Source organism: Furipterus horrens, unplaced genomic scaffold, assembly GCF_987537825.1.
Source record: "Furipterus horrens unplaced genomic scaffold, mFurHor1.1.pri manual_scaffold_17, whole genome shotgun sequence".
NCBI lineage: Eukaryota > Metazoa > Chordata > Mammalia > Chiroptera > Furipteridae > Furipterus > Furipterus horrens.
This window is the reverse complement of record NW_028327187.1, coordinates 59,441,640-59,460,098: the sequence shown is the minus strand read 5'-3', so window position 1 is coordinate 59,460,098 and position 18,459 is coordinate 59,441,640. Positions and strand designations below refer to the sequence as shown.

General features: G+C 41.3%; 1 protein-coding gene across 2 annotated transcripts in view; it reads right to left on the bottom strand.

Annotated features, from left to right (window-relative positions):
- The window catches only part of SYTL4 (synaptotagmin like 4), a 189,473-nt gene that overhangs the window by 170,808 nt on the left and 206 nt on the right, over positions 1–18,459 (bottom strand). Inside the window, exons 1-2 of one of the 2 annotated variants that reach the window (XM_090264513.1) lie at positions 17,808–17,966; positions 17,623–17,678 (exon numbers count right to left, since the gene is read on the bottom strand). The exons of the other annotated variant lie outside the window; for it this stretch is intronic. The gene's annotated coding sequence lies outside the window, so the exon portion shown is untranslated. Of the gene's footprint in view, positions 1–17,622; positions 17,679–17,807; positions 17,967–18,459 lie in introns of those variants that run through there. 2 annotated transcript variants of the gene reach the window in all.

Sequence of the window (18,459 nt, the reverse complement as noted above, 5' to 3'; positions counted from 1 at the left end):
TGTACACTGAAAATTATGCAACATTGAAGAAAGAAATCAAGGAAGATACAAATAAATGGAGGCAAATACCATGTTCCTGGATAGGAAGAATCAACATCATCAAAATGGCCATACTCGCCGTCGGCAGCCGTCCGTCTCGAGAGACGATGGTGTAGCTTCTTAAGAGTCTATCTGCACCGCCGAGAATGGTTGTGCAGTCCGACTCGGGAGTGACACGGTATCTGTCTCCTCCCGTGTTGAATCGACATCTTGCGATGACGCTGGAGTGTCCTCTCCAGTGGAGCTGAAGCTATAGAGCCTGGGCAGGGTGATATGGAGGGTCTGCTGTTGCCCATGCAGCAGACCCCCCCCTCTCTTCGCAGCTGAAGGATCCAAGGGAAAGACGGAGTCAATACAGCTTGGCTTCAGGTGCGCCGCAGGAGTTGCCGGTGTTGACTACAACGTCAAACCGCCTTAGGGACTCCGGCTCCGGATTTTCTGTCGGGGTTCACTCCCTTAGCCTTTCCCCTGAAGAGGTACGCCGCAAGGCAGCGGAGGTTTTTTAGAATCAGAGTTTTCCTTCTCTGATGTGCCCTGACTGGAAGATCGAACCAGCGACACTTAGCTCGCAGGCCGACGCTCAATCCACTGAGCCAAACCAGCCAGGGTAATGGCCATACTACCCAAAGCAATTTACAAATTCAATGCAATCCCTATTAAAATACCAATGACATATTTCACTGACCTAGAACAAATCCTCCAAAAATTCATATGGAACCAAAAAAGACCCCGAATAGCAAAAGCAATCTTGAAACAGAAGAACACAGCAGGAGGAATCACGATACCAGACATCAAACAATACTACAAAGCCACTGTGATCAAAACAGTCTGGTACTGGCATAAGAACAGACATACAGATCAGTGGAACAGAATAGAGAGTCCAGAAATAAACCCAGGACTCTATGGTCAACTAATCTTTGATAAAGGAAGAAGGAACATAAAATGGAGTGAGAAGAGCCTCTTTAACAAATGGTGCTGGGAGAACTGGACAGGGACATGCAAAAAAATGATACTAGACCACCAACTTACACCACTCACAAGAATAAACTCAAGATGGATTAAAGACTTAAATGTAAGCCGTGATACCATAAAAGTCCTAGAGGAAAACATATGTAAGAAAATTTCAGATATCACACGTAACAATATCTTCACGGATACATCTCCCAAGGCAAGAGAAATAAAGGAAAAAATAAACAAATGGGACTACATCAAACTAAAAAGTTTCTGCTCATCAAAAGAAAACATCAGCAAGATGAAAAGGAAACCAACCATATGGGAAAACATATTTGCCAATGATATCACAGACAGGGGACTGATCTCCAAAATATATAAAGAGCTTATACGACTCAACAGCAAGAAAACAAACAACGCAATTAAAAAATGGGCAAAGGACCTGAACAAACACTTCTCTGAAGAGGACATACAGAAGGTCCATAGGCACATGAAAAAATGCTCAACATCATTGGCCATCAGAGAGATGCAAGTAAAAATCACAATGAGATACCACCTTGCACCTGTCAGAATGGCCATCATCAATAAATCAACAAAAAACAAATGCTGGCGAGGATGTGGAGAAACGGGAACCCTACTGCACTGTTGGTGGGAATGCAGACTGGTGCAGCCACTATGGAAAACAGTATGGAATTACCTCAAAAAGCTAAAAATGGAACTGCCATTTGAACCAGTGATTCCATTGCTAGGATTATACCCGAAAAATCCTGAAACCCTAATTCAAGAGAACTTATGCACCCCTATGTTCATAGCAGCCCTGTTTACAATAGCTAAGTGCTGGAAACAGCCTAAGTGCCCATCTGTGGATGAGTGGATCAGAAAACTGTGGTACATCTAGACAATGGAATACTATGTAGCAGAAAGAAAGAAGGAACTCCTGCCATTTGCGACAACATGGATGGAACTAGAGAGAATTATGCTTAGTGAAATAAGCCAGGCAAAGAAAGCAAAATACCATATGATATCACCCAATACAGGAAACTAAAGAGCAACACATACAAACGAACTAAATAGGAAAAGACTAGAATAGTAGTCAGTAGGGGGGAGGGGGGAGGGAGAGAAGGGTGATAAGTAAGGGAAGGGTCAGGTCAAGGAACGTATATGAATGACTCATGGACATGGACAACGGGGAGGGATATAATTGTGGGAGAAGGGATGGGCTGGGAGGGGGGAGCAATGGGGGAAAAATGGGACAACTGTAATTGAATAACAAAAAATAAAATTAAAAAAAATAAAAAATAAAAATAAAAAGTTTGTTAATATGTAAGTTGAACAAAACAATAAGCTTCATATAATGAACATGTAGAATTATATATTCAAGTGAATATATCTCATTTATACCCTAATCCTATAGATTTGGATATAATAATAATTAATAAATGAGTATTAACACTAACACAGAATTTTCAAGAAGTGGTGGGGAGAGATATTTCAAATTATTTTAAATTCTGAATACCCGTTTTAAAAACGAAAAACTAGGCCAAACCAATAGGAAGCATGAATTAATGAATATAGTGGTATAAGACAGACTTGGATTCAAATCCTAGCTCTGATGTTTGTTGGTTACATGACCTTGGGCAAGGGCCTAGAATATAAAAGGATTATATATAGAATATATAGAATGTGGAATTCCTTGTAAGAATAGTACTTACTTTAAAAATAATTGTTGGTATTCCCAAAATGGAAACTGATGTGAATTTAAAAAAATACCAAATAATGTTCCTGCACTGGGTAGTAAATAACACAGAATTTGCTATGTTTAATTTGCTGGGTACATGGGTACCCCTCTGTGTCCCAAAAATGCAGTGCACATACAAATATGAAAATGGTAACATTTATGCTCAAACAGGTATCTACCAGATGTGACCTCCTTGGGGGCAGTCACTATATCTGGACTTCATACCACCAGGAGCTTACTTAGTACAGTGTCTGAAACAGAGTATGAGTTCAATAAATGTTTACTGAATGTCTTTACCCAGATATCTACTTGTGTGTGTGTATATATATATATATATATGTTTAAACTTAAACTCAACAGAATCTAAAGAGTGGTAATAAAACTAAGAGAAATGTGGTTTTGTTTTCTTGAGGCAATATGGTTTTATGGTTAAGAGCATAGGCTCTGAAGTCCAACTGCCTGAATTTGAATCCCAACCTCATCATTTACAAGCTGTGTAGTAATCTGGAGCAAGTTACTAAACTTTTCAGTGTCTCAATTTTCTCATTTGTAAAATGAAGGTAATAACTGTACCTAGCCTCTTAGGTTTGTCACATGATTCAATGTGTTTTAAAAATATGTAAAGTGTTTAAAGAAATGTGAGAACAGAGAATGCTAAGTGTTAGCTAGTTTTATTTTGTCAGTTTTTATATGTGCATTTATGCTTTAAGACTTAACTAGGTCTTGCATAATGACACTCATTTCCTTTTTAAAATTATGGATGAATTGTGAGTAAAACTGCATCTAGACACCATTTACAGTTTCAGGCACTTTTTTAAAAATGAGAAACTATGCTTTAGACAACTTTAGAGATGATAGAGAATTTCATAAAAATTGATCCATGCTCAAGGGTAAAACAACTGAACTGGTATTAAATTATTCCTCTAAAATTAGGAGTAGTAATTATGTGGTTGTTTTACATATAAATCATACTGGATTATCAGCCATATCCCACCAAAGTGGTGTGATAAAAGCATTTTACTATTTGGGCCATGGACAATGGACAATTTTGGTAAAACATATACCTCACTGATCATGAAAAAGTGAATCAGAGCCTTTCAAAGGATATTAGTTTAACCAAGAAGCGCTGAATTAAACTGCTGTTGTTATGCAAAGCCACTGTTTTACACAGAAACTGATTAGTGAGGTGAGAAGATAGATACAGCTGGGTGTCAGATTATGAATACTTTTGAATATAGACATTTAGAACTGATCTAGTTACATCAAGAAATATGATTGTTTCCATAATTTTGAAAGATTAGGTGAAATTGGGTTACAAATTCTGACTTGTCGTGAAAATTTGGAATTATAAAAAGTCAGTGAACTACTTCTTTCCAAGATAGAGTAAAAAGAATAGATTTTCACCCTGCCACAAACAAGACCCCCTGCCCCACCCCAAATGGAAAAAAACACATGAAACAACAGTGGTTTCCAAAACACTGAACATAAAACAATAAAAGACTGGTCACTAAGACACAGAAAACAAATAAGGTCAGTCCTCTGATTTTCCAGGTTCATTGTTTTGAGACAGTTTGCAGGCCATTGTGCAGGGAGAAGAGTGTAGGCAGAGCCTTTCAAACTTCCTGAGTTGAGGTGACGGCATTGAAAGTATGGAAAAACCGAGGAGGCTACAGTTCATAGAAAAGTGAGAGCCACACAGAGAGAAATTTTCAGAGAGCTGCAGAGGTCTCCTTCAAATATTCATCAAAAGACTGATCAGTGCATGGCATGCCTGTGAGGGAGGACATTACTCTATACCAGGGAAAGAACCAGCTAAAAGGACTCAAAAGAATAGTCCCTGTCACTCACATAGGTCCAAGAGTACTGCTTGTTCCACCAGCTGAACTGGAAAACCTCATGATTCACAGGGCACTGGGAAGAGTACTCAGAAGGGTCTTGCCAGAGTAATGGCAAATAAACTGTGTACTATCCTGGTTCTACCTAACAAATCTAAATAGCAAAGCCTGAAAGGATCAATCTGTTTCCAAGTAAGTCAAGCACATCCTAGAACAGAGCTCAAGAATATTTATAGTAATATAAAAATACATAAACATACAATGGAGTAAAAGTCACAATATCTGGTACCCAGTAAAAAATTAAGACATGCAAAAAAGAAGAAAAGTACAGTCCATGAGGAGGATAAAAAGCAATAAAAAAAAAAAAAAAACTGACCAAAAACTGACACAAATGTCAGAATTAGCAGTCATTAAAATATTTATTATAACTGCATTCCATATTTCAAAAAATTAAATAATGACATAGAGAAAGGTGGCAGAGGAGAGAGGGGAGGCTGCACTTGCTTGCTCCCAAGACCTGTCTGTAGTTTAGGCTAATTGTGAACAGAGCACCTCAGTTAACATCTGGATACTGGCAGGAGTTGAGCCTTGGTGCTGCTGGCACCAGAGGAGACCATCTCGGAGTGACCAGTTTGGTGAGGATGGTGGAGGAGAAAGGGGAAAGATGCGAGTCATGGCTGGCTTCCCTCCCCGAACTGCGGCTGGCAGTGCACAAAGATTTTTTAGTGACCCTAGGTTTCCCCTGAGAGGAGTCAGGGATGGACAGCAAGGCTTGGCCTGTTGGCTGAACCAGGAGTGGACCAGGTGGCATCTGGCTCTGAAAGGCAAGGTGCAGCGTATTTTTATTTCATGAGTGTGTGTATTTTGTTTTTTATTTCTTTTGATTGTTTTTTGCAGACCAGAGAAGAAAGGCTAGAGGCAGAGAGAGATTCTAAATGAACATACGCACAGGAAAACACTTGCCCACTCCCAACCCACCACCCCAGGTGGCACAGGAGCACCCCAGTCCAACTGCCCCAGCGTGCATCCAACCCACCCCTGCCGGTGAGTATAAGAGCCCGTGACCTGCTGGCCCCAGCATGCAAACGGTCCACCCGCTCTGGTGAGCAAATGGCCAGCCCACAGCGGACCCGCCCCTCGTCTGTACAAGGGAGTGCACTCGCCCCTGGCTGATGCCAACGGTGGGTGAAGTGAACTAGAGGCACTTTGTAAAAAGTTGTGGGTGCTATCTCTAGAGAAAGAGCTGGGAGAGTAGCAGACTATTTCCCAGTTCAGAATCATCCACAGTGCTACAGGAGAAATCTCTTAAGCAGACTAATCCACTCCAAATGGCATCAGATGGAGGCATCAGTTCAACAACTGTCTACAAGCGGAGGTGGGCAGAGTGACTCTCAGTCAGCTAATTGGAGGGAAGAAACCACCAAAGAACAATACAACAACAACCAAAATGAAAATACTACCAGAGTCCAAATAAAAGGCATAAAGGGCATCTCAAGACCATCAAGTCCAGGAGATCAAGGAGACGGCACCACTGAATCACACAGGATTCCTACCACAGAAGGTCACACCACAAAGGCAGGATATAAAAGCAGATCAATCTAAGAAGAAGAAACAAACTAGAAGAGCCACCTAAAATGGGGAGACAAAGAAACAACACCCCATCAAAAGGAAAGGGGTAATCCCCAGAAGGAGGGATAGATGAAATAGAGGTAAGCAAATGATCAGACATGGAATTCAAAACAATAGTAATGAGTAAGCTCAATGAAATCAGCAAACTCAAAGAAAACTATAGCCAACTCCAGGGCAAATACAAAGAATTCCAGGAAACTACAAAGAACTCCAGGGAAGCTACAAGGAACTTAATGAGAACTACACCAGCATGAAAAATGATATAAAAACTATCAATAAGAGCCAGGAAGAATGAAGGATGCAATTTCTGAACTGAAGAACACAGTAGAAGCAAACAAAAGCAGGCTCAATGAAGCAGAGGATTGGAACAGTGAGCTAGAGGACAACACAGAATAAAAATTCCCAGACAGTGCAACAAAATGAAAAAAGACTATAAAAGAATGAATATAGTTTAAGAGAGCTTCAGGACAACAAGAAATGCAACAATATTCATATCATAGGGATACCAGAAGGAGATGAAGAGGACCAAGGGATAGAAAACCTGACTGAAAAAGTAATGACAGAAAACTTCCCAAACATGAGGAGAGAAAACATCTCACAAGCACAGGAAGCACAGAGGGTCTGAATGAAGGTGAACCCAAGTAGACCCACTCCAAGGCACATCATAATTAAAATGGCAACATTCAGAAACAAAGAGAGAATCCTAAAGGCAACAAGTGAAAATAACATACAAGGGATCTCTGATAAGGCTACCAGCTGATTTCTCAACAGAAAAACTACAAGCCACAAAGGAATGGCAAAAGATTTAAAGTAATGAAAAACAAAGGCCTACAACCAAGACTACTCTAACCAGCAAGGCTCTCTTTCAAAATGGAAGGTGAAAAAAGGAGTTTCCCAAACATAGGAAGACTAAAAAAATACATCTCCACCAAACCAGCATTGCAAGAGAAGAAAAAGAAGAAAGAAAAAGAGAGAGTGAGAGGAACACAGGTACGAAGGGAAATGAATTAATATCTTTCAATAATAACCTTAAATGTAAATAGATTAAATGCTTCAATCAAAGACATAGGGTAGCAGAATGGATACAAAAACATGACCCACACCCATGCTGTCTACAAGAGACCCACCTCAAAATAAAAGATCTACACAGACTGAAAGTAAAGGGACAGAAAAAAGTATTCCAAGTAAACGGACATGAAAAAATGCTGGGGTACCAATACTTATACAAACAAAACAAATTTCACAGCAAAGGCCATTAAAAGAGACAAAGAAGACATTTCATAATACTTAAGGGAACAATCCATCAAGAAGACATAACCCTGGTAAACATATATGCACCCAACATAGGAGCACCCAAAAATATATGGAAAATCTTGGAAGACTACAAGAAGGATATCGATGGGAATACACTCATAGTAGGGGACTTTAATACTCCATTGTCAACAATGGACAGATCTTCAAAACAAAGAAACACCGAGGATATTGAGGCATTGAACAACCCTCTAGATCAAATGGACTTAGTTGATATATGTAGAATTTTCACCCCAAGGAAGCAAAATATATATTCTTTGCAAGTCCACATGGAGTATTTTCAAAGACAGACCACAAGGTTGGACACAAAACAAGCCCCAACAAATGCTAGAAAATTGAAATTATATCAAGCGTCTTCTCAGATCACAATGGCTTGAAACTGGAAACCAACCTCAAGAAAAAAACTCAGACATTCAAACTCATGGAGAATGAATAACATGCTACTAAAAAATGAACTGGTCAACAATGACATCAAGGAAGAAATCAAGAAATTTCTGGGAACAAATGATAATGAGCACACAACAGCCCAAAACCTATGGGACACAGCAAAAGCAGTTCTGAGAGGAAAGTTCATAACATTACAGGCCTACCTAAAAAGGATAAAAGAAAATCAAATAAATAACCTAATCGTACAACTACAAGCTCTAAAGGAATAACAACAAACAAAGCACAGAGCGAGTAGAATGGAGGAAATCATCAAGATCAGAGCACAATTAAATGACATAGAGACTAAAGAAACAATTCAAAAGATCACTAAAACAGGAGCTGGTTCTTTGAAAAGATAAACAAAATCGACAAGCCTTTAGCCAGGCTCATCAAGAAAAAAATAGAGAGGACCCAAGTAAACATAATCAGAAATGAAAAAGGAGAAATCACAACTGATACCACAGAAATACAACGAACTGTAAGAAGTTATCACAAACAACTGTACAGCAAGAAATTTGACAACCTAGGTGAAATGAACAAATTTCTGGAAACATAATCTTCCAAAACTGAATAAAAACGAAGCAAAAAGCCTGAATAGACCAATAACAACTAATGAAATTTAAGCAGTAATCAAAAAACTACTGAACAAAAAGATTATTTTCTGAGACAAGCTGCATCTCCCTCCACAACTAAGAAGGAATACCACTACCTCAAAACTAGAAACAACCAGAAGTTCCAGAAAATCAAACTGCATGGAAGTCCAGCAAACAAAGATGTAAAGAAACACTCATCCAGACAGGTAGGAGGGGCGGAGCCAGGGCAGGGAAGATGTGGTGTGGTAGCGGCAGCAGCAGCAGGCCGGCAGAAAGTGCAATCACATGTTTTAAAAAGTCAGAAAGGACACTTGTGGAGCATTACCCGCTTCTCATTGGAGCTTGCAGCTCATGGTCCCAGCACCAGGGAAAATCAAGCCTCATTGCTTCTGACTGTGCAAATCAGTGGGGGTTGGGGTGGAGGCAGAAACTGCCGGTCTCAGCAGAATCCACTTGTTTAAAGGGCCCCCACCATCCTAGAACGTCCTCAGACCCACCCATTCTGGGAACAATGGCCAGGGAAGCAGCTAGAGGGGCACCAGTCAGGTGCAGAAGTGGGAGAAGTGCCTGGAAAAGAGGCGAATGCTGGGAAGACAGCATTGTTCCCTCTCGGACCCCTCCCCCACATACAGTGCCACAACGTGGTGAAACAGGTCGCCCTGTACTGACAAGTACCTAAGGCTCCACCCCTGACAACATAACAGGAGCAACAGCTCTACCTGGGACACAGAGGCAAACAAACACAGGAGTCTGTCAGAATGAGGAGACAGAGAAATATGGCCCAAAAGGGGGAATGAATCAAGGTTCCAGTGGGAGAACTATGCAACGAGGAGATAGACAACCTAACAGAATTCAAAACACTGGTGATAAAGATGCTCACAGGCTTGACAGATATGCTTCAGTATGGCAAACAGATAAAAGAAGTGAAGGCTATGCTAAGTGAAACAAAGGAAATTCCACATAAAACCAATGGTGAAGGGAAGGAAACCGGGGTTCAAATCAATGATTTGAACATAAAAAAGAAAAAAACAGTCAACCAGTGCACAATGAGGAAGGAAGAATTGAAAAAAATGAGGAAACTTCACAAATTTTGTAAAGGAGATGGACATACAGGTCTGGGAAGCATGGAGGGTCCTGGGTCCCCACCAGGACACATCATGATTGACATGCCAAAGGTTAAATATAAAAAGAGCCCTGCGGGCAGCAAGAGAGAAGCAGAAAGTTGCTACAGTGGGTTGCCTATAGGACTATCAGCTGATTTCTCAGAAGATACTTTGCAGGCAGGGAGGGACTGGAAAGCAGTATTCAATGTGATGAAAGGCAACCTGCAACCAGAATTACTCTATCCAGCAAAGCTATCATTTGGAATGGAAGGGCAGATGAAGTGCTTCCCAGACAAGGTAAAGCTAAAGGAGTTCACCATCACCAAGCCATTATTATATGAAATGTCAAAGGGAATTACTTAAGGAAAACAAAATCAAAACTATGAACAATGACAACAAACTCACAACTATCAACAACTAATCCTAAAAAATAAAAACAGACTTCCGGCCAAGATGGAGGCTTAGACGGACACGCTAGGTCTCCCTCTACAACTAGAGAGAAATACAACTACTTCAAAACAAAGGATAACTAGAAATTCCAGAAAATAAAACTACACGGAAGTCCAACATATGAAGTTATAAACCAGCGGTGCCATTTGGGCAGGTAAGAATTAAAGAGGGAAGTGCTGTTTGCGGTCGCACCTGGAGCGGCGGGGCGGCGAGGAATCCCGGATCCGTCAAGCCCCTGTCGGTGCGCGACCCCGGCGAGGAATCCCAGCTGCGGCCAAGCCCCTGCCGGTGCGTGACTCCAGTGCTGGGGAGAGCGGCCGCCGCATCGCCTTGAACAGTGAGGCCCAGGGGGGTGGGAGGACGGATCCCGGTCTCCTAGCTGAATAACTGTGTGAATCCATCTTGGACCCCCGCCCCCAAAGAAAGCACCACAGGGCTGCGAAATAGGTCGCGGACAGGCAGGCGCCGGCCCGTCGCTGATTTGTGACGCGTACACAGGCACTGCCCCCGACAGCCAGCCCAAGAAAACAAAAAGCATCTGTCAAAATGAGGCAGACAACTATAGAAATCCTGGTGGCGCAGCTCACCAGACAGCAGATAGAGAACCTGACAGATGAACAAATAAGAAACTTGTCAGAGGCTCAGTTCTGGGCCATTGTTATCAGGTGGCTTACAGAATTCACAAAAGAGCAGGAAAAAGATATGAAAGAAGCGAAAAACTTTCATAACGAAAGGAACAAAACCGCATACGAGACAGAAGGAAAGGAAATAAAATCCAGAGTTCATTTCAACAAACTGGAATATGGAGAAGGAACAAGCAGTCAACCAATGCAGCGAGAGGAAATGGGAAGCAACAATGAAAGGATCAGAAACCTCTGGGACAGCTATAGAAGGCCCAACATAAGAATCATTGGTTTGCCAGAGAATGAGGAAGATGAACTAGAACTTGAAAAATTGAGTGAAAATATAATAAAGGAGAACTTCCCAGACTTGGGGAAGGGAATGGACTTGCAGGTCCAGGAAGCAAGGAGAGTTCCCAAGAGACTGGACCCAGGGAGAACCACTCCAAGACACATTATAATCAAAATGTCAAAAATTAAAGATAAAGAGAGAATCTTAAAAGCAGCAAGAGAGAAGAAAAGAATTATGTACAAAGGGGTCCCAATTAGACTATCAGCTGACTTCTCAAGGGAAACCCTACAGGCAAGAAGAGACTGGCAAGAAATATTCAAAGTAATGAAAATCCAAAACCTACAACCACGAATACTCTACCCAGCGAAATTGTCATTCAGAATAGAAGGACAGAGAAAGTGTTTCCAGGACAAAATAAAACTGAAAGAGTTCATTAGATCCAAACCACTGTTATATGAGATGTTAAAGGGACTGGTTTAAAAAAAAACAGAAGCTAGGGAGATGAAACAAAGGAAAACTAAATAGGCAACGAGAGTGGAAAAGGAACTGTGGGTACGGGAAGCATATTGGGGGGAGGTCAACAGGGAGGGGGAATGGGGAAAGGGAGGGAGATGATATAGGAATTGGGGATCAAGGTAGGAGGGAATGGAATAGACGGAGAGAGGTTGGGAGGAACTGTATACACAACTAATGGACATAATCTAAAAGGGGGGGGACAACTGGAGGGAGGGGGGCCACTGGGTGGAGGGGAGCAGAGGGAAGGGAAATTGGCACAAATGTAATATTTTAATCAATAAAACACATTAAATCTGAAAAAAAAAATAAAAATAAAAACAAAATCCAACTAAGCAAACCAGAATAGGAACAGAATCAGGTATGGGAATTATTTGGACCATTATCAGTTAGGGGGGAGGGGGAGAAATGAGGAAATGGTGTGGGACTAAGAAGCATAATCAGCTGATACAAAATAGGGGGATGTTAAGAATAATATAGGAATCCAAAGAACTTATATGCATGACCCATGCACATGAACTAAGGGGGGATGAGATTAATGGAGGGGAGGGGGTACTGGACAGAGGGGAGCGAAGGGAAAAAATGTGAAACTACTGTAACAACATAATCAATAAAATACACTTAAAGAAAAAAAAAAAAAACTCCTTGTACACAAAAGTCCTGAACTAGATGGCATCACAGGCGAATTTTAGAAAACATTTAGGGAAGAACTAACGCCTATCCTTCTCAAACTATTCCAAAAAATCCAAGAAGATGGAAGACTCCCAAACTCTTTCTATGAAGCCAGTATTACCCTAATTCCAAAACCAGGTCAAGACACAACAAAGAAAGAAAACCACAGGCCAGTATTGCTGATGAACACAGATGCTAAAATCCTCAACAAAATAGTGGCAAACCAGATCCAGCAACACATTAAAAAGATCATACACCAATGTCAAGTGGGATTCATGCTAGAGATGCGAGGATGGTTTAGTATTTGCAAATCAATAAACATAATACACCACCTAAACAAAATGAAAGACAAAAATCACATGATCATATCAATAGAAGCTGAAAAAGCATTTGATAAAGTACAACACCCATTTATGATGAAAATACTCAGCAAAATGCAAATAGAGGGAGCATACCTGAAAATAATAAAGGCCATATACAAGAAACCTGAAGCCAACATCATACTCAATGAGCAAAACCGAAAGCATTCCCTCTGAGATCAGGACGAAGACAAGGATGTCCACTCTCTCCACTCTTATTCAACACAGTCTTGGAAGTTCTAGCCACAGCAATCAGACAAGAAAAAGAAATTATTTTATTATTATTATTTTTTTGCTCTAAACAATAATTTTAAAGGAGCTTTATATAACATATTGTGAGGTTCAAAACATATGTAGAACCAAGTTTGAAAACTTACAAAATCTGATTCAAGATTTATTATAAATCTATAATAGATGAATATGATATTGACATAAAGATAGACAAATAGACTAATGGAACAGAATAGAGTCCAAAAATAAGGAAATTCAGAGGAGTAATAATTGCCTTTTCAACAAATGGTGCTGGAAAAACTGCATATCCGTAAGCCAAATAATGCATACATTTCTTAATATGACATAAAACATGATGCAGACTGGATAAAATGGACTTCATTAAACATAAAAATGGTCTTTACAAGATTCTGATAAAAAATATTAAAAAGACAAGTCACATAGTAGAAGAAAATACTTGCAAATAGTTTATCTGATAAGGACCTATATGAAAAATATAAAGAGAACTCTTAAAACTCTGAAATTTTTTTAAAATCCCAGATTTTAAAACTGGACAAAATTAAAAAAATAAAAACAAAATCCAACTAAGCAAACCAGAATAGGAACAGAATCATAGGTATGGGGATAATTTGCACTGTTATCAGCTGGGAGAGGGGAGGGGGAGAAATGGGGAAATGGTGCAGGGACTAAGAAGCATAATCGGCTGGTACAAAATAGACAGGGGAATGTTAAGAATAATACAGGAATGGGTGAAGCCAAAGAACTTTATATGCATGACCCATGGACAGGAACTAAGGGGGGGTGGGATTGTTGGCGGGAAGTGGGGTGCTGTGCAGAGGGGAGCAAAGGGAAAAAAATTGGAACTACTGTAACAACATAATCAATAAAACATACTTAAAAAATATTAGCCTCACCAGTGATCAGAAAAATGCAAGTTCAATTACTTTAGATACTATTTTTCACCTATTGGATTGGCAAAAGTTTTTTGAAAACTCCAGCCTTAGGAGGGACATAAGGAAAGGCACTCTCAGTGGTGATAGTATAAAGTTTCTTAATGTCACTTTGGCAGTGCCTACTCACATGTTTAAAATACATATCCTTTGACATTACAATTCTCTTAACAGAAAGCTATCCCACACAGCTATTTCTATGTGAGCATCTCATATCTATATCATCCTTGAATATTGTGCTAAGATATTTATTTCAGCCTTGTGGTGGCTCAGACTAGGTTGATAGGCAAATAATATGGATACATGTGGCAGAATATATGACACACTTAGAAATTCATGTCAATAGGGCTTGCTGATGAATTGGATGTTAGGGGTTGAGAGAAACACAGGGTAACTGTAAGTTCTTGATTTGAGCAACTACATGGATACTGGTGCCATTTTACTGAGATAGGGGAAGCTAAGTGAAAAGGATCAGGATGTGAGAGGAATCAGGAGTCCTATTTTCACCATGTTATAGTTGAGATGTCTTTTTCACATCCAAGTAGAGATATCGCATAGGCCATTGGATATATGAGGCTATAGCTTAGAAGGAGTGGGTCAGAGCCATAAATTTTCAACTGATAAGTATATACATATATGGTATTTAAAGCCATGAGGCTGTATGAATCTTCTAGGAAGACTTTGGATGGTGGAAAAATCACAGACTGAGCATGGTGTCACTCCAATGTTCAGAGGTTGGGGAGATAAATTTAGTAGAATAGGGGGCTGAGCAGAAGTCTTCTCTACAAACTTGAGTTTCAAAGAAGTTATTACACATCAAATGATGAAACATCACATATCACATATTTACCACCATATCGAGAGTCTTGATTCCTTCTAAGCCAGTCTTTTAAGGGATTCTAGCTCTTTTTTATTTCTGAATATTTCAAAGCACATTTAAATAGAATGGTACTTTTTTCTTTTACGTTACATGTGGTTTACTCACAGTAAACAGAGAAGGAAAACTCTGACTCCAAAAAACCTCCGCTGCCTTGCGGCATACCTCTTCAGGGGAAAGGCTAAGGGAGTAAACCCCGACAGAAAATCCGGAGCCGGAGTCCCTAAGGCGGTTTGACGTTGTAGTCAACACCGGCAACTCCTGCGGCGCACCTGAACCCAAGCTGTATCGACTCCGTCTTTCCCTTGGACCCTTCAGCTGCGAAGAGAGGGTGGGTCTGCTGCATGGGCAACAGCAGACCCTCCATATTACCCTGCCCAGGCTCTGTAGCTTCAGCGTCATCACAAGATGTCGATTCAACACGGGAGGAGACAGATACCATGTCACTCCTGAGTCGGACTGCACAGCCATTCTCGGCGGTGCAGATAGACTCTTAAGAAGCTACACCATCGTCTCTCGAGACGGACGGCTGCCGACGACGACGACTCACAGTAAAATTCTCCTAATATAAAACTCATCAAATACAAGTAGCACTCAGCGATGGCTTTTCCATAAAGTTCATAATCTGATAACTACTTCATGCCTAAAAGGCTAAGGGTTACTTGAGTCCAAAATCTTAATTTGTGGCATCTTTTATTATTTTGAGCTGTTTACTTCTATATTGCACAGTAACTTTCTCCGGCTTCCTACTGAGCTCACCAAATGCTCAAGATATCTGACAATACACACACCCTCCTCTCAGTGCAGCCTCCCTTCCTATCCACCAGAAACTTATCTTTGTATTTCCACTTTAAACTTCAAAAGTTTTCTTTCAGAGACTTATGCCTTAAAAAGAGAGAGGAAGTACTTCCAACTAGGTCAAAGTTGTCCCCAGGAATGCAATCTCAAAGCAAAATTAAGCAGAAGGAAAACAATGAGAACTGGGCCCACAGCAACTCTACAGCTAGACAGACAGACAGGGGTCATTTAGTTTCAGTTCCAGGATACCACAAAAGAGTGTCAATTCCTAGAAGAGTAACATCATTCATTAATTCATGTAACAAATATTAGTAAGCACCTATATTCCAGGTCCTGTTTATGGATTCTGGGGTTCATTGGTCAGTAAAACATACAGAAAACCCTACCCACATGGAACTTACACATCATGGAGGGGGGAAAGAGACAGACTAATTTTTTTAAATGGATAAAATACACACTATGTTACATTAGAGTAATAAGTCAGGGAAGGGGTACATAGGATGGTCAGGGAAGGGTTGCAAGTTAAACAGGATGGTTAGGGAAGGCCTCAATGAGGTGACCTTTAAGTACAAACTCCTAGTTGTCAAATTTCAGGTGCCTCAGAAAGGTGTCTTTTGTACTTCAATCCCACCATCACCAGACCTCAGGCTCTTGAAGATGTGGTATCCCCAGTTCCTAGAACAAATATTTAATTTCTCATGCTTAAAACAAAGGGAGCTTCAAGATCCAGACCTTGCCCTTAAAGAGGTTACATCCTTCCAGGTGAAAAAAGAGTTGTTAAGGGATTTCCTGAGGTGTAAATAAAATGCTTTAGGATATGGGATAACTGGTAATTCTGATTAGAAGGAATTTTATGTTCAGAAAGGCTGTACCAAAGGAGGTGACTTTAGAGCTAAATCTTGAGAGATAAATAGGAATTAATGGCAGTGGAGTGGTATGGGTGGCAAGTTACCTTTTCAGGAAAAAGAGAGAGGCAGTGGGGAGAGGGAGAAAGGAAAAGAAAAAGAAAGCTTGAGCAAAGGCCCAGAGATGAGATATCAGGGAGGACATTTTCTCCTGGCTTGCCCCTGCCTAATGTACTCCATCCATCCCACCATACAACAAGCAAACACTCCCCCTCAGGCTCTCTGGCCTGGCTGTTAGAAAATCCTTTTCATGTAACACATCCTCATTTCTCCCCTAGCCAGCAGGAAAGGATGAAGTTGGGTCAGGCACACATCCCTGGAACCCAGAGTTACCCATTCCTAACTTCAGGACAATTACTATTGAGCTAAGAGCCTTGGAAGTTTCATTCAGCTGGGTACACCTAGGGGTGTGTACTTATAATGGCAATGTGGCGATTGGGCCTCTGTTGGAAGTGAGTTGGTGAAGTGGGCAAGATACCAGTGAGGTAAGTGGGCCAAAGACTCTGCAGAACATCCACAGTGGAGTCAAGGACAAAAACTTACGTATGCCTTAGCTTGGAAGGGAAATTTTTAATCACTTAGTCCTTACTTGTGAGCTATTTAGTTTTACTAACATCTAATAAAGCAGAGGTGGTTTGACAAGGGATAGGGACACAGCTGTGCAGTCAGATGACCCAGTTCTGCCCCTCATCTGTTGGGTGATTGGGTGAAAGGCATTTAACCTTTGAGTCTCCTTTTCATCACAACACAGTTATAATTGTAGTGTCTACTTCACAGAGTTATGGGGATTATATGAGATAATTATGTAAAGAACTTATCACAGCACCTGGCTCAGTAGATTCTTACAACCATTATTAATGGCAGCCTTTAAGGGGAAAAACTCAGAGATCATCCAGAATGCTACATACACTCGCAGACCCATTATCCCTAAATAGGCCTCCAAACTCCATTTCACTGCTGGGATCTACAGTGCGTCTCCTGAAGCTGTGTTACCAGAAATATTTACTCCCTGCCAGGAGAAGTCTCACAAGACAAATTGGTGGGCTTTTCCTACTAGGATTTCCAGCAGCTACAAAAAAAAAAAAAAAAAAAAAAAAAAACTAACTACAACAAAAAAAAGTTCCTCGGGGCCTCAGCTCTGCATCAGACATTGTTCTCTCCACAAACCAGGAGGTAAACACATTAGGTCATTAAAACCTTAATGTGAATGGATTTATGAGGGGTGGAGGTGTGAACCTGAAAGAGCAGAAAAAAAGCCAGTTAAAAATAGGAGGTCCAGGATGTACTGAAGACTAATTTCTGCCATAAATGTTCAAGGTCTGGGGCTAACCTTGCCAAAAGCTGTATTTGGGAATGCTCGGTCCTCTGGTCCGAAGAAGCAGGGTACTAGGGGAAGAAAAGCTTAGTTAATAAGAAAAAGATCACTTGTTCACACCACCAGAATTCTAACCAAATGATTCCACCACAAAAACGAACCATTTTGTTCTATGTTAAGGGCTGGAGGCGTTCATTTACCCTTTACAAACCACCACAACACGAGACTGACTGTACGTTTCTTTGCTCTTTCTGAGGGCTCTGGAGACCCTCCTCCAGCAGTGAATCCCCGAAGCCTTCTTGTAGGGTGGCAAGAAAAAGCAGTTTAGCTCGGGGCGCTGGAGGCGGGGGAAGACACAGAGCCCTGTCCCCCGCCCAGAGTGTTGAGGGGGCCCACTAAGGCAGGAGAGGGGCCAACCAGCCGGGAAGCTGCCTTTACCTGTGGTGGGCCGGCCAAGGCCAGGGAAGATGATGCCGCCCAACGTCCAGAGGAAGAAGCGCGGCCAAGACCACTGGCGTCGGCTGGGCGCTGAGAGACTAACCGGAGAAAAGGTGACTCGACTCCTCCAAAAGCACAGTTCCTCCTAGGAACTCGGCCCCAACTCCGCCTCAGATCCGGCAAGCGGGAAAAGCAGACCATTCAGCAAGGCGAGACAGGAAACACAGAGGGGCAAAGCCTGCGCTTAGCGATGGGTGGGCTAAGGAAGGGTCCCAGGAGAAAGCAAACTGGCGGGGTGCTATCGCCCCAAGCAGTCAGGAGTGAAGGTGTGGGGATTGCGGTCCAGAGAGGCAGACAGGGGAAAGGGGACAGGAAAGACTGGGAGAGCAAAGGGGATTGGGAAGGGCGCAGGTT